Source organism: Corapipo altera, unplaced genomic scaffold, assembly GCF_003945725.1.
Source record: "Corapipo altera isolate COAL_440 unplaced genomic scaffold, ASM394572v1 44, whole genome shotgun sequence".
NCBI lineage: Eukaryota > Metazoa > Chordata > Aves > Passeriformes > Pipridae > Corapipo > Corapipo altera.
In genome coordinates, this window is record NW_020884880.1 from 18,116,965 (window position 1) to 18,138,534 (window position 21,570).

Below are 21,570 nucleotides of genomic sequence, written 5' to 3' on the forward strand. Positions count from 1 at the left end.
ATTATGAATGAGAGGGTTTTTTTGAGGAATTCAAACTGAAATCTATCTCCTTATTCTTACAACTTGCAAAAAAATAAAGTTTAATGTCTGAACTGCTACTGAATTTTTAGATTTTACATATATCACGCAATGTAAACTCCATTTTTTATGCTTACTTTTTTCAGGTTATTAACATATATTCATGTCTGTATGTTTTTTTTTTTTACTATAGCTGGAAGTATGATCAATGTTTTACAAAATTAGTACAGGCTTAGCATCAACCCATGAATTCTGACAATACTCAGAGTATGGGTATTGTGGGCTTTTCCCCATCATTTATATAGAACATTGAACTTTAATTCTGAGCTTTAGGTATATGTTATTAAATATATTCTGTGTTTGAATATATGTTATACTATGGAAAAAAACTGTCTTCAAGCTGCCCCTTCTAAAATTAAATATTTTATGTAATGTTTTAAATATTGCATTAATAAAATTAAACAATTTATGCAATAATAGAACTGAACATACAGAATGGACTGGCAGCCACCAATGTTAGGGAAGATTATACCTCTCTTCTGTACAGTATAGCCTAGGATACTATCAGGCAACTTGCCTTGTATCGGTGCAAAATATCACAGTTATGTCACCATTAGAAAATAGTGATTTTGAAATATTGGAAGCCCTGCAATTTTTTTTCTCTCTCTTTTTTTTTCCCCCTAGAAATGCAAGGTCAGTGAATTTGAATGTTGTAAATATGCAAGCTGAACTGTGTTTATGCTTTCGTATGCAGCTACTGCAATAGTATGCAGAGAGATGCATCCATTCTCAGCAGCATTTCCAAGGAAGGTTTGTGTTATAGTATGACATGATTAGTCTTTGAAAAGAGATTCCAATATTCAGTGACTAAAATTTTCGAAGTCCACTTTCTTCTCTGCTATGAACATAAAAAGGTTGTTCAGAACTGCTCATTCTGCAGCAGATATCCCAGGATCTGTTCTACTTATGGTACTACTTTTAACTAGTAATACTGTCTTACAGAACCTTACCCACAACACGTCATTGTGGAGAAAAGTGTAAAGAAAGGTGCAAAGATGAAGTCAGGCCACCTGCATTGCCTAATTCAGACAGGACGTGTCTTCACCTGTGAAGAAACATATCAACTAGGATAGTGGCCCAGCCAAAACTGGAGAGTTGTGCCTCTGTCACTAATACCCCTGGTATAATGTTGACTATGGTCGTTTGTTGCTAGACTACAGGCTTCTGCCAGTTCAGATTTTGGAATTGAGTCTGTTCCTTCCACCCCTGAGATGAGACCAGTTTGCGGATGCAGTTAGTAGCAAGGAGAGATTAATTTCTTGGGTGTCAGGTACCTTACCATACAGCTGCCCACATGCCAGAGCAGCTCTCCACAGCATAGGTCTCCTGCCAGGTGATTTAGTAGACATCACTGAGGATAGAGGCAAGGAGTATAATAAATAGCAACTCTTGGGTATTTAATTCTGTGGTACTCATTCTTTCTCCTAATCATACATGGTTATTATTTACATTCACATTTTCAAAATACATCTCTACATGTCCAGTTTCAAAAATAGGTCAAAGCATCTATCCCAGCACCATTCATGGGTAAAATTCATGGGTAAGAATAGAAGAAAGATACATAAAAATGTACATCCTACAGCCCACCCTGCCCTAACTGCAAGATGGAGCGCGAACACAGAGCAGGACACCTTAAACAATAACAAAGCTCATGACTAAGAGCAAGATCTAAACCTGCTACAGAGGATTTCAACCAGCATCTCCCTTTATGAATCTCTGCTGGTCTCCCCAGTGGCCCTAGGACACGAAAGTACAGGGCATTTCCTAAATCCCAAATCATTTAGGGCATACTAGGTTAAAGTCAACAATGCATTTTCAATAGCTGTTCTGTGTAAGAAATGGACTATGTACTCATGGTGATGGGTGGTACTAATGACTAATAAAAAATGGCTATTTTACTTGCTGTAATTTTAAGAAAAATAATCTCTTTGAACAACAGATCCATACTACAGTCTACTTCTTAATACCTACCCTTATGGTTGGAAGATGATTAGCTAGTATTCCCACGCATTATATTTAACATTTATTTAATCCCTGACTTGTATAACATAGTCATAATAAAAATAGATTTATTGGTTTGTTTGTCCTTCTAGCCCAATTTGATAAAGATCAGAATTTTATAGGATATTGAGGATACCAAAACAAATGCTGAATATAACAGCTAATCTCTGTTCATTGTGACATATCCCAGAACATCTTCAAATGACGGCCAAGCTCTGTTTTCATCCTGGACAGCATGAAAATTAAAGATTTCTTCGAAGTACCTCTTCTGTACTACAGACCTATTTTCATTTCCTAGCTAGTCCTCTTCTCTCATATGATCAAAAGTCCCATGATTTTTTACAGATGTGGAATAGCTATTCCTCATCCTGTGTTCACTTAGAGGGAAAGATCGTGGACTATCCCAACATCTCTTTTAACAGGGCCAAAAAAGACTGAGGTTTTCATAGGTGGTTCCAAGTGTTTCCTCATTTGTGCTGATTATACTGAAATGTAGGTTTTGAAAAGATGTGATATACAAAACCAATATTAACAATCAGCCTATAAGTGTTTTTGAGGGTATTTATGTAACACGTTCATAACTCGTCCACAGAGAGCAGAATGCATTGTGTGTTAAATATGAGGAGTCTCTAACCTGTAGGAGAAATAGTCAAATCCTTGTTAAAGTGTTGCAGAGTCACTCTCTTTCGGCAGCCTTTTTGGGCTTCATGTCATGTAAGACATTACAGCACGAATTCATATATCTGCAGAAAGGAATTTGAGTGGTCTCAGCAAAAGGCCGTGGGCTATGAGAGTTGGGGAAAAAATATCAGTTTACGAAGCAAATGGGACATCACCGGTGTGGAGTGCCCTGCCCAAGCCAGAGAGACCATACCCTGATGTTGTCAAGCATCTGCAGAAGACCTATTGTGTTTTATCTCTCCTTCTGTGTTACCTGTTCCCCCCATGTAATTCCCCTGAGATAAAGTGGGATTTCCCCTATGGTGTAAGTGTTAAGACCCCAAAATTTGTAAACCTGGATTTTCCTCTTTACCTCATCTCTGTAAAACCCCCAATTGTAATAGGCTGACCCCCTGATGAATATGTAAACCCCCCTACGAATATGTAGTACCCTAGACCCATAAAATATCAGTTTTTGTATGAATAAACCATTCCAGTTTCTGGGATCGACTTAGCTTTTGTTGACCTCCACAAATAATAATTATGCATACTTAGGTGTGAAACGTTCTTTGACACATCTCAAAACACCTTACAAAGGAGCATAGAGTGCAATTCAAGGTTTTACCCCACCATGTCAGATGACTCAGGTTGTTATTAAGTCATCAACAGATATTTAAAATCAAACTCCATTGAATTTCAACTGTTCACTGTGCTATCTCTGAGCATAATTTTTACCTACTAGATGTCAGCGAATGTTGTATTAAGTTTCTTGCCTAATTTGGCAAGGCAATTACCTCAAATTAGGAACTCTCATCTTTTTGTGTAGTTAGCTTTAAATGCAAAGATGCCTTGTGCAGTCTGAATACAGTTTCTAAAATCCAAAAACCTCCACATGCATTTTTGCTTGTCTTTGAGCTGGGCAACAGTTGAGCTATTGAATTTTATTAAACTGTCGAAATAAACTATTACTCTTGTACTGGTGGTGTTGTGTGCCAAATAGTAGCCTGAAGCAGAGCTGTTTGGCCCTGTTAAACCCCTGAACTGATAGGCTCATAATGCAAACAACAATTCAAACCAAACTGTAAGAAGCATGGAAGGGCCTATGCACCCCTCATAAGAATAAACATGTTGTTTCATTACTGTTCTGTGGTAACAGGGGCCATATTTTGACTCACTCTCAAAAACATGCACAATATTTGCACACACAACCTCTCTATGAGGAGATTCCTCAGTACGTTTAGGAAGTGCTGCCCAACCTCTTCTTGCATGTAAAGGTGAGGGACAGGAAACAAGGAACAGGATGTAAATCAGTACTTGACTTAAGAGTGAAGAAAAGATAAAGATCTCACTTTAGTTCTGTCTTGAAGGCTTAAATGGAAGAAAATTGCACAGGCCTCCCTCTGCACCAGGGCAGATGCTGTTCTAAAATGTAGCACAGCTTAGCATGCCCAACAGGGAACAGTAGTATGCTGCTTAAAGAATCTGTTTCTTTGTAGGTCAGATACAGATACATGTCTTGACTCACTGATGACTAATAAGAACTTCAAATTCAGTTCTCTTTTTGTTTTTCGGGTTTTTTTTTCAGTATCCTGTTCCAGATTAATTAAAGAATTTCTTCCCACTCTGCTTTTTTACCGAATCATCTTATTTCCGAGATCATGATTTTCTGAACTCATATATACACAGAGATCTTTCCATCTAAATCTTTCCAACCACTCATCTCCCTCAAATTCATTTTAACACATATTTTCATAATGCTTCTGTATGATCTACAGAATATTTGTCCTAAAATGGAAAATTGAAGTACAGCCGACTCTTCCCTGTTCTCCTTGACTTTTGAAATGGGTCAATCCTTGATTTTAGATGAATAATGCTGTATCAGAAATGTCTTATTAGTAAAAACAATGAGGTAGTTGATGATTTTGTCCTGTCAGTGTAACATCCATATATAAGATTTGATGTTACTGTAAGTCCAAGAAAAAGCATCATCACTGGACAATAATTTTGCCAGATGAAGGCCGTGACTTTGCCTTCTGAGAGTTGTCTGTAAGCAGATAATACTGTCGAACTAGACAGAAGGATTTACAATGAAACTCTTTTTAATTATCATTCATAACTCCAGGGAGCTTTTGAAAATGGTCCCTCTTCGAGTAATTTTAATATGTTTCCAAAAGACTTAAAGTGATATAGGTTCAGCAACAGAATAATATGTATGGCTATTTTTAAATGCTAGTGTAGAATCTCAGCTGCAAAGCTTTGTCTGCATTCATATTTTATTAACCAGTCCATTTTAATGTCCTCACTTCTCTCTCTCTCTCTCTCATTATCTTCCTGTAAGTCCCTGTCCAGCTGCTTCCTAGAGACCACTTTAAAATTAATTCTAATGATTTTAGGCACTTTTAGTATGACTATAATCACAAGACTGTTCTCTTAGTGAATCAAGTTGTTAGCTGACAGTAGTAGTATTTGGGGAGCTTGTCTCACTGTTTGCCCCAAGCTGACAAGAGTCAGGCCAAATCCTTGGTCTAATCCTGTTTACTTATTTACAATTTAAATTAATTTAAATGAATATGCCACAGGATAATTGACTCCCTTAAAAATATAATAGGAAAATAAAGAGACTCTAAGCTCCAGCTGTTTTTCAGAGAGGGAGAAAACTCATTCCCTGCAACCAGAAAACCCTGCTACCATGGGGCATTTTCTCTGGCCTGTTGGGCATCTGGGGCAATTATTCCCCTCTGACTAACAATCAGTATGACTAATACCTTCAGGTACTTCACTGAGCCTGAAAGAATTCTTGGCAGACTACTGATTTTAAGTGGGATCTGATGTTTATTTGGGTTAAACAATCTGGATGGCAGCCTTTAGTGCCTTTCAACACAACAGAGGGCTAGTCAGGATTTGTGTACTTGACTAGTTAAACAAGAGTAGAAATGTCTGATCTTATTGACAACCAGAAAAAATGAGCAATTATGCTTCAAATATGTGCTTACTTGAACTTTTTTTTATCATTATTCTTCCGGATCTCTATGTTATCTATCAAGAGCCAGTAACTTCAGTTTTGGCAATTTGCCTAAAATTGGTGCCCTGTAACAAAAAATCCCTTACTTGGCTTCTTTACAGAAAGTCATGCTTGTCCCACTTCCTAAAAAATCAGAAAGACAGTGTTCATGCTTGTCATTTGCTCCTGAGCTCTGGTTCTTTCATGGTGCTTCTCCATCCCAGTTGTACCGGCAAAAGTTAATACAGTGGGAAGTGCACATGGGACTGTTTTCTGTGGAATTCTCAAAAAAAGGAGACTGGTGAAAAGTAAAAGTAATTATAGGAATCACAAACTATGTTAAATCTCTATCAGCTTCTTTTCAGAGTTTAATTTATCGGGGGGGGCATTGGGGGAAGTGCACATCTTCTTAGGATTTCAATCTTGATCCTCTCTGATGTTCCACAACAAAGAGTAGTAACAAGGGATGCCTGATAGCTGAGAAGAAAATCTTCATACACAGAACATCTACATATATGTTGCTACAGATCATGCAATTTCCCCTGTAATACCTGTTATTACACCATAACATATTTTTCTATAACATAACACACCTGTCGTTACACCATAATGTAATTGTCTTGCAAGACAATTTCAGGGAAGACAAAAGTTGGTTTTTTTTCAACACGCTGGCTGCAGAAAAACAATAGCAGTCTTATAGTAATAACTGCTTTTATGTAGCACTTTTCACCTTGTGAGCAAGATTTACCTTGAAAGTAAATTGCATATACCTTCCTGTTTTATCTAGGTGCCTAAGCATGAGGTATCATTTAACCTATATATTTTGTTCTCTCAATGTGTCTGTAGGTATTGTTAAAAGTGTCACTCAACAAAAGACTTAGACACACAGTTTACTTTAAAACCTTTAAAAGGCTCAGTTGAAGTCAGTGTCAGTACTCTTGGTGCATAATATTGAGTAGATATGTAAACACCTGCAGGATTAGGATCTTAGGTTGGTAGTTTCTTTGGGGCACATCATGCTTCTGTTTCTATTAATGAAAAATACCATGAGAATGTATGGCAAAATATGCACATTCAGTAAATACGCACAATATTCCAATGAATTTGGATAACAGTTTTCTACATAATAATAATAGACACAATTTAAAAAATTCAACCTGAAATCAGTCAATCAAGCTGATTATTCTAAAAGACTCAAGATAGCCGATCCTTGGTACCATGGGAATTCTTCCAGAGCAATCAAGTTTTATAAGTTATCATGTTATTCTACATAAGGTAAGAAATATCTTCAATATCTTCTGAACGATGTCTCAAATGTGCATGTCTCAGATGGCTGAAATGAATACCTGTTATGTTATTATTAGTTGTTGCTGGACTACTTTTTAAAAATCTTTTTTTTCTGTTTTAGGAAGATAATAAATCCTCCAAAGTTTTTCATTTTCTGCCCATACACCCTGAAAACTGATTCTGTGATAGTGCTGGTTGTTTCTTAAATGTTCCATCACAAACAATGATTGTTTATGGAAACTTCTTTTTTCCTTCTGGCTATTAAAAATGACAGTAAAGATTATGCAATAGAGGATTTGCTTGGAAAACATAATTTGCAGTCTGTCCATATACTAAAAGACACAAGCCCATTTCTTAAATAAAACTGTAGTTTAAGAGAAACCTGTGATAAATCTGAGACAAATATCTTGATGAGCTGAAGCTATAATGTGTCCTTTTCTCCTACCCTGCAGCAATAAAAATTATCCACTTTCTGTGATGATAAGCATTATATGAAGCTATATCTCCTGTGATTTTGTAGGCTTCCAGATGCAAATGTTTTGGGGATCTGTAATACCATGGTGGTTCTGTTTGTTTATAAATATTTTGCAGTGTCACACTATTCATCGCACTTATTAGTGATTAATACAACACTTATTTTATAAGTATATTATTCAGCGGCATTAAGTTGTAGAGATGTCTATACTGGTATGATACATGTACATGATAGATATACATGTGTTTTCTATCTTGTTTCACCAGTCTGAGTGAAATCCATAACTCTCTGTGTAAGAGGTTAATAATAAGTTATCACTAATTATGTCAGTCTACACAGAAAAACAGCTAATTTATATTTATTCGGTAATGGTTTTCTTGGATGGAGCCACCTGCACCTTGCAACTACACCGAAACACAATGGTGTGTTTATAAATGTTTTGCCAGAGAAGGTGTTAATATGTTAAAGGCATACTGAGCACCCTCATCTGTCATGAAGATTGAACACCTCATAGGTTAGGACTGGAACTCTGCAGAAACCTGTTTTGAACAGGGCTTTTCCATGACCAAGCTGTCTTTCCCTCAGGTAGTTCTGGCAGGAAGGGACTACTGATGGCAGAAGCTGGGAGGCTAGTTCTCTGCTACTAAAGGCAGGTACCTCTGTGAAGTTCTTCTGATGCATGCAAGACAAAGATCTGAAAGAAATTGGCAATATTTTGTGCAGATGTATTTTTAAATTTTGATGGGAGATGCTTGGTTTTTGAATCCTCAGTGAGTTTGTCTCTCTCTGACCAGTGGTACTGGAGACTGTTTGGTGCTTGTGACTCATGGTGTAACCATGTGCATTCCTGGGAGCCCTTGAAAAGTAAAGGTTGTTGTTATGTACAAGTTTTATATTTCCTCACAAATTTAAGGCCAAGAGAGATCATCAGAACATCTAGTCTGTTCTGCACATAGGTGGCTATTAAATTTTGCATGCGTACATCAAGGCTGAGACAACTCCTTTCATTAGCCCATAGTATTTCAGTCCTTAAAAAAATGAAATTGCTATGTGTCTAAAGGAGTACCTGAGCACCTCAGATACTTGAGAACCTACTAGGCATGACATGCACAGACAATCACAGAAAAAATCCATGCAAAATAATGGCATCCTTGCTAATCTGAGCTATTAAAATCTCTACTGTTCATGGTCTGGGCTTAATTCAAACTCAAGCATCAGATGCCTAAGATAATGTTTTGTGTCTCTTCATTCTCTTCCTGGCTACAGCAAGATAAATAATAGGTTCAAAGGAAGAGAAAAAGTTCTGCTGCAGAATATATGAGGCCAAATATATAGAGGAGTGGAAAAGAGATTCTTCCTCTCTGCTGTAGGCAGCCAACTGGAGCTCTCAAGGATGAGATTTGATTATACTTATTACCCTAATGCCAACCTGAAAATGTCTGAGTGTACAAGGTGCAATTCAAGCCATCCTGTTTCAGCCATAATGCAAGAAGTTGCACAGTCGCATTGTTCTAATGGATGCAGGGCTAGAGGGATCACCAGGGGATCTAGCCTGATGTGACCCTCCTTCTCTCCCTGAGTCTACTCTGTACATTAGAAGTTCTCTCAGAAGTTGAAGTAAAGCTGTATCTAGGAAAGACAGCCATTTTTTAGGACAAGATAGAGCAATGGTAAGTGCACCACCTCCCTTTGTAAGCTCTTCCAGAGTTTAATTACCTTTACTGCTAGGAAATTGCATATGATTTCAAGGTTGATTACATCTAACCTTAAACTTCCAGTCACTGGATTTAGTTATGCTTTTGTCAGCAAAAGTGGAAAAGCTCACCACTGTTAACTATTCTGTGTGTCCTTTCAAGCTTTTAAGTGGAATATGTCCAGCTATTTAAGCCTCCCATCTCAAGACTTGTACTAGACGTGCAAAATATTTGGATTTTCTCCAGTATTTTCTCATCTTCTTTAAAGTGCAGGCACCAGAACTGTGCTTGATATTTTAGAAACACGCAAGGACTGTGCTGAATCCTTTCCATAGCAATGTACTGAGACCTCATGTTAGGGATGATTAGGGTAATGACTTTTTACCATTCCCTAAGTCTCTGCTCTCTGACACAGTGTGCATTCCTACAATTTTGGACTGTAGTAAAATGGATTTAGTGTGCTGCTTGTTGGACAGTGATCATTCAGGCAAATCAAATCACTGCAGAAGTAATATATCTTCTTTATTTACCATGCTAAAATTGCGCCATATGTAAGCCTTTAAAGCAAAGTTTTTATCTCATGGCCCGGATTGCTGAAAATAATATAAAACAGTATTAGGTGAAGACTGTTTCTGATTCTGCTGGGAAAACTCCCCATATTGAATGAAATCTCTCCATTAAAAGGCTACATTTTGAAATTTGTCAGTGAGACACTTCTTAATCCTCACAATAGGCGACCTGTTAATTCCATGTAATGCAAGACTTGAAATCAAAATGTCGTGTGGTATTAAGTTAACTGCTTTGCAGAAATCCAAGTACGTTCTATCAATGCATCTGCTTTTCTCATGCAGACCTGTAATCTTTTACATAAATCTTCGAAATAACCAAAAATTCCACAACAAGTATATCTTACAAGACCTAACTTCCACCAATCAGTTTTGACCAGGATTAAATATATTTATTCTCTGGTTCTTTTTCCAGTACTTAAGTATCCCAGAAATGCATGCTATTCTGTGAGAAGACTAAAACACCAGGACCTTCTGTTATTTAAAACAGAAATTCTCCTCTATAATTCAGTTCATCTCTTTGCTACATAGAAAAGGGACTATGTGCAAGATCAGACAGACCTTTCAAAGTGACGGAATCTGCCAAATACAGGAACATAGAAACTAGTGGTGCTTCTTGAAGAGAGTGTTTAATGTCCAGTCCTCAAAGCCTTGTGAGAGTAGCAGTGTTCATAAATCAAGACGGTCTGTGCGTTGCCAGCACAGGGCTTAAGCAAGATTAGGAGACACAAAGGATTTGTACTGGCCCTCCCCAAAGATGACTTTTATTTATTATTAATCTTCTCAGGGCAAAATCTCATCACCTCTACATGCAGTAGCAGTACCTATGGGCTGAGAGGAGCATAAGGACTGCTGGTACCATCCAGGCTAGAGAGAGAGCAGAATCAGATATCCAGTTTAGGAATGTGGCTTTAGTGTGAACACTGTGGTTTGTGCTGCTTTTAGTATTCCCAGGATGAAAAATTTAGTGCTTTTTGCTTTTCTTGTGGCTCAACACAGACTACTGCTCTGAGACCTGCATGTGTCCTTCCTTAGAGTATGGAGTAATCCCAAGAAGAATGCACTGCTGACATGCCTTTGCACTGTTCTCTACATAAAAATCACACTCTGGCCCGTGAATACAATATTCCCTTTAAACTCCTAAGCACGTGCCGCTAGAAGTAAGACCGCTGTGAGATTTAGTTTTTTAATGTACCTACATCTAGAATATTAATTTCATACCATTGTTGGCTATGAAGAGAATTGATCGTCTAGTAAAACGAATATTAGTCAATGGATAAAGAGGAGGTCACTCAATTTATCTGAGCAGTGAAAGTGGCATTCTTCACCGATTTTTGTACAAAGCTATTAATATCTGGGAAGACTAAAGGAATAGAGAGTACTAGATGATTCTTTAATCAATTGAAATATTTTGTTAATGTTTATAAATTTTAAGGATCTAAACCTGTAAAGTCTTATTCGTATGAATAATCCTTACTCACAAACTCACTGAATTATGTAGAGTTTTTTTACATTAGGAAAAAAATATTAGTGTAAAGGTTGGTACTACTGGGTCCTAAATATTTATAAACACTTATCAAAATTATTTTATGAGAGAAACTGAAGAACCATCTGGTATCCCCTGTTATTTTATGCTCCCTAATTTTAATAACTATGTGTAGAAGTCAGCAAGTATTAGCATTTTTTTTCTTATCTGGGGGCAATCAAATTACCTTCCCCTTATCCTTTAAACTCATACTCCTTCCTAATAGAGGACTAATCCTTTCACTTCTACTTATGTAAAAGGGACATGAGATGTCAGTAAGCTAGTCAGCGAATCTGCTAGTGGGTTTGTTCTAGGATCTAAGATTCTTCCACCTGGAATAATAATATAGTCTTTCTACTGCACACAACAATCATGACATCATCAATATTTCATTTCTTAAAAATCTGTGACATTTTTAACAGCAAGTAGCTGTCCATCCCTTTACAGTTATTTTCCTCCAGAAAAAGTACTTTCTGTCTGTTTCAGAGATATACTGAACACCCATTAATTTCAACTGAAGCTGTGACGTTTAGCTGCTCTCAGGAGTGAGTCTTTGAATACAAGCCTGCAAACCAGCTACTCATGTGCAGCTGGTCTAAAAACACAAAATAAGGTGCAATTTCAACAACAAAAATAAGTATTTCTATCTTTTTGTGAGGTTCTTTTTCCCTTGACACAAACAATCACACTCAAGTCAATACGATGAATAACATCATTGGCTAATGTGGTAAATTAAGTTATGCAAGCTAAGATCAGTTGTCTCATTGCTATAATAGCTAACTATGTTAACTATGTTCACTCCACAAACTACAACTAGAGGTTCAATTTTAAAGTGAAATTACCACATTTTTATTTAATCTCTTTTTTGTTTGGTTGGTTGTTGTTATTGTTGTTCTGTTTGTTTGGGGTTTTTTTGGTTGTTTTTTTTTTTTTTACTGTTGAGCCAAATGAAAAGCAGATCTGCTAATTTTTTTTTCATTAAAAAATACTTAAGAGTAGTAAGTTGTTCCAAGGAGGTTTGCAATGCTTGCCATATGGTGTATTGCAGGGATGAGCAACCAAGTGCATCCATTCTGGGTGCTATACCCAGTTCTCAGATACCTATATACTGAACAGTATAAATATGAGCACAAACTGAATTGTAAGAAAGGGCTCCTGCACATTAGATTTTGGATTTGGGTTTTCAGTAATGATTAATACTTTTCTACTGTATTAAAATGAATCTGAGTCAGTTTCAGCTAAAGGAGTAAAGCTCACAAAGCCTGAAAATTGTTTCCCATTGCAAATAATACAAGGCTGGTAGTTCAGTCATGGCTTCTTCTGTCTGTCTTCACTGGCTTTGTGACACAATCCAACACATTGCACATAGAAATGCATGCTCATGCACTATGCTTTTGTTTTTTAACTGATTATGTCTTCAAAGCTGGGTTGAGTCAGTCAGTGAGAAAAACATGTAAGAAACCGATGAAAGTGATTTTTATCAAGTTTCTTTGCATTTTTTATTTCCTCTTACACTAATAAGAATGTAAAATGACAGGCATAGATGAAAGCGTTCATAAATCAATTTGCAATAATTCTTAGGAGCAAAAAGAGTAGGTTTTGATATAACAGAAAGGCCTGTTCCTACATTATCTTGCTAATATCATTCAGACTTATTACTCAGGAAGGTAAATATTTACTTGTGTAGAGACTCACAGATGGAAAATGCTATTTAGCAATGTATTAGTTTCAAGTTTTCCTCCCCTCCCTTCCAAAGACCACCTGTATGTGGCCATAGTACAGGTCCTTCTGACTTAGGAGTTTCTTTTTAACAATGGCCTATATGGAGATAAACCACTTTGTATAGTTAGAGGCAAAAAAACCCTTAACAAACAACGTCCCAAAAAACCAAACCAAAAACCAACCAACCAAAAAAATAACAACAAAAAAACCCAAACAGAGGAAATCCAAGCCAATTAATTTTCTGTTCCATGCAGCATCTTAGACAGCTTTCACCTTAAAGCAAATCAGCTACCAAGTAAAAATGGATCTTTCTAAAACCCATCTACCCGTGTGATTTCACCTGGAGACAGGCAACAAAATTCTTTGCTGCATGAGATGCATAGAAAGTTTACTTTGCAGAGCCAGAATAGAAAAGTGCACAACAGAGAATGCACGTTAGAGTGAGAGAGGGAACCAGCTGGTGATGTTTCTTCAAGTCTGTGTTTTGACAGTCCACGCAATTGCTGCAACACAGCACATTTCACAGAAGAACCTCTCAGAGAATTGAGTCGCTCCGGCAAGAACCGTGGTAAACCCAAAGCAGGGTCTGAATAACTGGATCAAGGCAAAAAGTTGGTGAGGTTCGGCGCAGAGTAAGTTCAGCTATTGTAGGTGAACTGTGCTACAATACACAAGTCTGCCGAATAAAGTATTATACATTGGCAATGACAGCTGTTCATTCAGACTGGCAAAACAATCAACCTTATTCGTATTTTGCTGGGGAACCCGGCGGGCACTGGGGGGAGCAGAAGCACCCTCTTAAGGCACCCCGCGCCCGCTGCGGTGCTCCCGGTAGGCAGGGCTCTCTGCCCCTCGGCACCCCGCGGGAGAGAGCGCTTGTGCCCGCGCACTGGCCTCCACCGGGCGGCCCCGACTCTGCCCGCGGAGCTGCAGGGTGAGAGCCCTCCGTCAGCCCCAGCGAGAGACGGGCAGCATCACCCGCCCCGGCCAGCACCTCCCCGCTGTTCCGTGGGAGCGAGAGGGAGGTCTCTTCCTTCGCTCCCTCCCCGCCCCGCTCTCTCCTCCCTCCCTGCCCGCCTGCCTCCGTACCCGCAGCCGCAGCGGAGGGGCAGGAGGGAGCGGCGGCGCGGCAGCACAGCCGCCCGGCGGAGGCAGCAGGGCAGGGCGGGCGGTGGCCGTGCCCGGGCCCCGCCGCCCCGGCCGCGCCGCCCGCAGGCTCCGCCCGTCGCTCCCATGGCGCGGCGGCCCCGCGCCAGGTGAGGCTGCGCTGCCTGTTGCGCCGAGCGGAGCGGAGCCGGGCGGAGCAGCCGGGGGCAATAGCCGGGAAGTTTTGCGGGAAGGCGCCGCGCCGCGATGTGAGTTGCGGGGCCTCGCGGCCGTGCTGGGGGGACGGTAGCGCCGGGAAGAAACTCCACGGGAAGGGAGTGGGGGGGGGGGGGTGGCGAGCAGCGGTGCTGCCGCCGAGGGGCTACCGCCGTGCCATGCCGTGCCGTGCCGTGCCGTGCCGCCTTGCCTGGCACTGATCGGCGAGGGCCAGGGGAGATACTCTCTCCCCCTGCCCGTGCTGGCGAACCTCGGATGCCTGTGAGTGCTGGGGGGCTGACGGGGTCGGAGCTCCGCCGAGGCAGCGGGGGATGGGGAGGGAATCAAGAGGCGGAGGCTGCGGGAAGGGGGCTGACACCCCCTCGCTTGGGAGCAAACGAGGGATTTGAGACCCGTGGCCCCCGGTCCCGTACCGGAGCGGCATCAGAAAGGCGAGAGGAAAATAAAGCGCCCTCCCATATATCTCCGCTCCCAGGGCTCCTGGCCGCTGCCCCCCGGCCGTGTGCGGGGCGCGCTGCCGGAGGTCGGTCGCGCCGATCAGTGTGCGGGCGGCGGCCGGAGCGCGAAGCGGAGCTGGCGGGGAAGGGGGCGGTGGAGGTGGGGAGGGGTGGGAAGACGCCGTGTGTGTTGCCTTAGGATTTTTCCACTTTGAGATCTACCAAGACCAGTTGCTACGGATCAGGCGGCTGTGGCTGCGATGGGGAGGAGGGGGCATCTCCCTCCGAACGCAAGCAACAAATGGCAGCAGCGGGGGCAGCCGCGCTGCGAGGGCAGCGGCGGTGCCTGCTGCGCCCAGGTGAGCTGCGTCGCCCCCGCTGCACGGCGAGGCACCGGGCGGGACCGTAGCGGGCGGCGCTGGGGCTTCCCCGGGGGGCGAATGCCGCCCTCCGGGACGCAGCCGTGGCGGGGGATGTGTTGCCCCCCGGCCCTGCGCGGGGACCGGCGGTCGGGGGTCCCGCTGCCGTCCCGGCGCACCGAGCGGTGCACGGCAGCGACCTTAAAGCCCGGACAGAAACGTCAGGATCGCTTGTAACAACCGGGTGCTGGGTACTCAGTGTCTGTGGGAACCGCGGGTTCTTCTCTCGGCTTTCTGGCGAGCTACACATCCAGAATTTCCCTTGCCAAAAATTTGGAAAATGCCTCAGATGTGCCAATGAGAATTCTTCTTTCCTTTTTGGCTTCTGCCTTCAAAAATTAGATGATTTTAGAGTGCCTGTTAGAAAATGTCAAAGTGATTCAGGCTACAGGTTATCACCCAGTCTTTCTGATTGTCCCTAGATAGCAGAAATGGTGTGATTACAGAATAAAAACAGCCAAATAACTTGAAAAGCATAAATAAACCTTCTACTTAAAGACTCAGAATGAAAACCAAGCAAACAACATTTAGTGCTCTTCTCAAAGAAGTAATCCCAGAAGTATTTACATGTATATGAAAATAACAAAATAAGGCAATGCTTATGAGATTATTGTAATTATTTTAAAAAAATAGTTGCCATGAGAAAATGTTACAGATTTGGAAAGGAAAGGAAAATTACCTCTTTCCGAGCTGAAAACTCCAATGTGATAGCCTTTTCTGAATGCTGAAAACGAACAGGAAAAAATTTCTTCTTGTAGTAATCTGTCTAATAATTTGTACATTTAAATTGCAAGGTGTGCGTCATGCCCTACTGAATGTGGTAGCTTGGAGGCTTTGATATAGAACACCACAGTGTTCATATGGCTTACCCATTGATATTGTTCTTAGTAATTTAATTAAAAAGGACAGGAACACAGTGGGCTTCTAGTTTGATTTAGAGGGAAAGAAAGTAAGCTGTAGAATGAACTAATTTGCAAAACCTTTGTTATGTTCAGAGTCTAATTTTCTAGTTTAGTTTCTAGTAAAAGTGCTAGGAATTAATTATAACAATGTGATTGCTGCAACCCTTACTTGTGCAAGTTGCTGTGGGTTTCTGTGGGATTACTTCTACAGGTAATACCATGATGGCTCAAGATAGCAGGATCAAGCCCACTGTCAGAGAGTTCCAGTGTACAACACTATGTAGCAATGTGCTCATTGGTGCTAATGAGATGTCTTGGATTTTAGTAAGAGAAGAATGTGAGGTTAAGTCCAGATCTCTTACATTTATTCAGCTATTGCTGGTTGGGTCACTGAACCCTGATCTTGCCTTCCCTGAGGTCCGCTGTAAAATTTGCGCTGACTTCAGTCCAACTAAAATGAGCTTCTGTGTGTGATTGTAGTTTTCAATTGCCTTAGGGAGAGTTGAAGCTGCTCAGTATCTTGGAGATCAGGGCCTGAGTGAATAAGGAGGAGGATTGTACCTGCAACTATCAAAAATGAATGTGGTTTGCCTCAAATGAGAGACTAATCAAAAAAGAAGTATAATTTAATAGGCATATAAGTCTGTGGTCTGGATCCAGTGCTGAGCTAATACAGTCCGTGAGAGCTCTGCCATATATAAGCTGAATAGCAAGACTTAAGGATACATGTGCTTTATGGGCTCTATTTCAAATCTTTTAGGAGGTAGGGAACTCTTCCTCTTCACACTGAAACGCTGTTAGAGTAACTAGAGTAACAGAGCAAGTGCATGATATGTCAGCTCAAGAAATATCCTCTTGGCAGGAGAACTGAAATTTATAAAATTCCACTGTATTCAGAAGTGCTAACTCAGGTGTCTAAAGCTAGAGAAAATGTATTGCTTCATTACAAAAGCACCTTTAGATGTTCAGTTAAATAATAAGGTACTTCTGGGTCTTGCTTTTAAGGATATTTCCTGTCACTTCACTAGGAATATTTATGGAAGTAACACAAGGATACATGGCTCACTGGCAGGAAGGTTTTAACCTTTTTTATGAAGTGGATGATTTAAGCACGAAGGAATATGTGTAGAAATATTTGTTGTTGCCATTTCAGTTAATCAGAAGATGAACTAAGGAAAGTACTTATTCTCAGAGTGGAATATTGCATCCTGATGACTTACAGGATTTGCACATAACTACTGTCCTTGTCATCTGCATGAATGGTCTTTGGATCAACCCTCATTAGAGAATGTAGATTAAATTAGTGTTCTGTGGCTAGCAAAAATGTGTAAATTTGTTCGTAAGCTTAGAGAAAACTCTTACGGAACAATTTAGAAACTTACAATAATGTTAAACAGAATCTTTTTTTAAAATAACAGTATTTTGAGCCAGGAATAAATTATTTGAGTTCATGGAATATGTAGCATTTACTTTGGCTTGTTTGGCCAAGCATTTTAAAATTATATTTTATTTATTAGTAAAACTAACCTCCAGAAAGTGCAATTTTAGTAGAGCACTTTGGTCTTGTATGAATCAAATGTCAGTATGTCTACAGAAAGTACAAGCAAAAAGGATATAGGAATTTCTCGGCAAATTCAGTAAGTATTTTTATGGGGATTACAGTCTGCAAACACATGCATGAACAAGGTGTACCTTCTGCTCTTAGATCCAACGTCCCATGGGTGAAGTAGCATCAAATTTAGGGTTGTTCTGGTGAATTTAATCTCTGCTTCTAGTTTCAGTCCAGCTCTTTTCGTAAGTAGTTTCTGTGCCTCCATCTTTCTGGTGAGTTTGGTAGTCTGGATGTACAACAGATTTGTGGGTGCATCCCAGAGGAAAAAAGAGTGTGATGTGGTACCAGTTTTACTTGCTGCTTCATCAGAGCTCATGGTTCAGATGTACAATTGCTGAACCCACTGTAGAGGAAGATCTCATTATTTCACAACAGTTAAAGATGTATGATTGAGCTTCATGGGGATTTTTGTGGGTAACTGGTGGCTGTGTCTGTACTTGCCATTGATGACCTGCTCTGTTTACCCCTATAGACTTATCAACATTTGTATCTAGCACTGGCTTGCTTTACACACTTGGTTTGAACTTTGAAATATAAAAGCAATGCTTACCATTACTGAACAAGAAAGTATCTTTTATTCCTCTCCGCCTGGATATTTAAATGCTCCATTAAGTACCTTAAGCAAGCAGATCTTTTTCAGAAACTGGCTTATTTCTGACTGAGTTTGGCAATGGGCATGGGGAAAACCTTTTACCATAAGGATCAGTGCAGCTCCTGGGTTCTGTTTTCCATCAGCAAGGAAAAGGCAGTGATTGCTGAATTAAAATGGTATTCTTTCTCTGGAGGGTATGAACTTTTGTAGGGATGAAAGAAAGAGAGGAACCAAATGAGAACAGATGAAAAAGGCCAGATACTCTCAAAATAGGGGAGAAATAGAAGACAGCAAGGAGAAAGGTAGTGGCTGAACTATGTAGCTTGACTCTTGAAGTTTGGGGTGACTGGTGGGGTTGTACCATAGCCCTCTGGCTCAGCTCCGTGCTGTGCCATGGGTTTGCCATGGACCTTCAGAAAAGATGTTTTGGTCAATTTGAGTGAGACTAGAAGCCTTGCTCAGGAGTTGAATTTGGCTTTTAGTATCTCAGCTCCACAGACAGAAAGTAGATAAAAATGCGTCTCGAGGAAACAGGACTGGTAAAAGGCCTTTTCAGAGATACGTTGACCTGAATAATTGGTCTTTTTACTTAAACAGAGATGAAAATTAGCGCTGCAGATCTTGATTTACTTGATTAAGGCTTACCTTTGCGTTTCAGGGTCAATTCAGCTGGTTAGCATGTGTTTTAAAGAATTTGGCACTTCATTAATGACAGTTTCATAAAGCTGGTAACTTACCCTTTGGGAAGAAGAAGAAAGTTAATCTGTGCTTGCCAAATAACACTATAAAGATATGCTAACAAGAGAAAATGAAAGGTGATAGAAGTGAGTGATAGCACATAAGTGGGATGCTACTCTGGCTTGGAAGCAGGAAAGCAAATGGAGTCTATTTAATTATTTAAGGAACAATAAATGAAAAGTCCAGTTATAAAGTGACAGTAAAAGGAGAGACAAACAGAATTTTAAAAAGTTAGAAAAGGGAAACAACGCATAAAGAAAGCAGAAGGTGGACAGGAAGGGATCAAAGGTCAGGGGATGGACTTAAATTTCCATGGAGTTTTCAATTGGAAAATATTATCTGTATGAATCTGTATATTGTGGTGCTTACATAACAACCAGTATTTTACTCAAATTGTGAAAGTCTGACACAGAGTGTTCTCCTGGCAGGTCACTTCACGTTTCTGCTTCATCCTTCTGATGCACAACCTCAGTTAATAAGGCATGTGCTTTTAAAGATGGCATATCTAAGGTGGCAGGCTGTCTTAAGAAGTATAATTTGTGGATGTTATTTTTAATGGTGTTATCATTTACCTCTGTTAAAGTTGCTTTCTCCACCAAATCATGGCATTGATTTTAAAGGGAGTATTTTTTTGCAGTTTACCAAAACTGGGTTGCATACTTTTGCAACTGTTCTAAGTTACTTCATATGTAAAGATCATGAGTATTCAGCATTTCATTACAATGGTTGAATGACTGGGTGTTTAATATGCCTGCACTGGAAGTTAGTGGGGCTTGTGAACAGTGTGTGAGGGCTATTTCCCTCACCTAGATTACAAATGTGTATCGCTTTGGCAGAATTTGCTTCATGCAAAGTATTCTTGTAATACTTACAAAGTATACATTTTTAAATGCATGTGAATAATTTGCAGCAAAAGGGTGAAGCCTTTGGACATTCAAATGAATCCATGGTGTTTGGCATTGTAAAAGCATTATAATTAGAAGAGAAGGAAAAGCACTGGGTGAATAGTATTGAGTTCAGACAAGTACTCCCTCGCCTTTAAGAGCACAGGCCAATACTTCTTTCTCTTGAAAGAGGAACTGCAACAAAAATTGTATATGAAGTTGCTTGCTAGATCATATGTGGTTAAGCAAGAAAGGTTGGTTATATATCTTATTGATGAAACTTCAGCTTATCAACATTAAAAGCAAAATAAATTTAAGCTATTGGCATTTTAATTCTTGACTTTTTAACCCATTTTTATTCTGTGTTTGGCAATGAAAATTGTCACAATCTCTTTAGATTTCCATTTCAATTAATTTTATTTTTAATTCTTTTAGCGGTGTTTGTGTATTGTTTTCGATACAATTTTACCTTAAAAAAAAGAAAAAGGCAAAAACTCAAAAAAACCTTTTCTCACACTTTTAAAAACAGATTCTGTAGTGCTTTTTTTACTCCGAAGATTAATTTTGAAATGGCAAAAATGGTATTTGCCAAGAACAAAAATCTTAAAATTAGTATGTGCAAATGTAGGAGCTTCAGAAGAGGGAAGATACTCAAAGGCAGAAGACTGTTCACAAGACTGGGAATCAGTAAATCCAGGGGTCATCCCTTATAGTAAGTTTAGCTAGAGTTGGGTTTGGTTTTGGGTTAGGGGTTTTTTCCTAGATGTACTGCAAATGGTCTTTAAAATTTAGCTTGATTCCCATGTTTTATTAAACATAATTTATTAAACATAATTTGTTATTAGTGTCAAAAGAGAGAATGACCCTTAGTTCTTTTCTTCTGAAATGAACTTAACAGAGTACAACTGCCATTGCAACCTTCAGATAGTGTGTTTCTAAATGTCCTTTTTGCAGTTGTTTTCACCTTTGTTGACACCGAGTCATTGAGATAGGAATGGGTGACTTTTGAATGGTCTATTTTTAACAAGGTTTGTAATGGAGTATTACTGTTTCGATATGTGTAAGTCCCAATCTGCATAAGCACTAAAAAGGAAGGCATGTATCAGCTGTCTGCTTCTCATTTTCCGGTTTTGCTGTTCTCTGGGTGTGCCTGGTCCTGTTCTGTAGGTGGGAGTACCAATTTTCACTCTGCTGCTGCAAGGATATCCCCTATCTTTTAAAGCTGAGAGATCCCAAACTGGAATATTTTTTCAAAGAAATTATCTACATCAAGTTATAAAATGAGATACAAGTGGGAAATTGTTGTTTTGTAGGATCTTCTAGCTTAGAGTGAAACAACTCCCCATATTTCAGATCACAGTATTTCTCAGACCTTTAGTTGTCACTTCTTGCACACTGCGTGTAACCAAAGCACACCAATCCAGATAGAATAAGCTTTGACTGAAAAGCAGCACATGGATGACAGCATGCAGTAAATAGGCAATCCTTTCCCTGTGAGTATGTATTGAGGCTGCAAAGCTGACATGTCATGTCTCTACAGACCAGATTGCTGATCCCATTCTTAGTTATAAGCAAACTGTTGCCATTGAAAGGTTAATAATTTCTGTTGAGAAAATGTATTGGTCATTCTCTGTTTCCAGGGTATTTCACAGTT

General features: G+C 39.8%; 1 protein-coding gene across 2 annotated transcripts in view; it reads left to right on the forward strand.

The window, feature by feature from the left end:
• The first annotated feature begins 14,258 nt into the window (after window positions 1-14,258).
• Window positions 14,259-21,570, forward strand: part of LRRC3B (leucine rich repeat containing 3B) — a 46,801-nt gene continuing 39,489 nt past the window's right edge. The window contains exon 1 of one of the 2 annotated variants that reach the window (XM_027639380.1): window positions 14,259-14,364. The gene's annotated coding sequence lies outside the window, so the exon portion shown is untranslated. Of the gene's footprint in view, window positions 14,365-15,109; window positions 15,129-21,570 lie in introns of those variants that run through there. The other variant, XM_027639381.1, reaches the window with a different exon arrangement.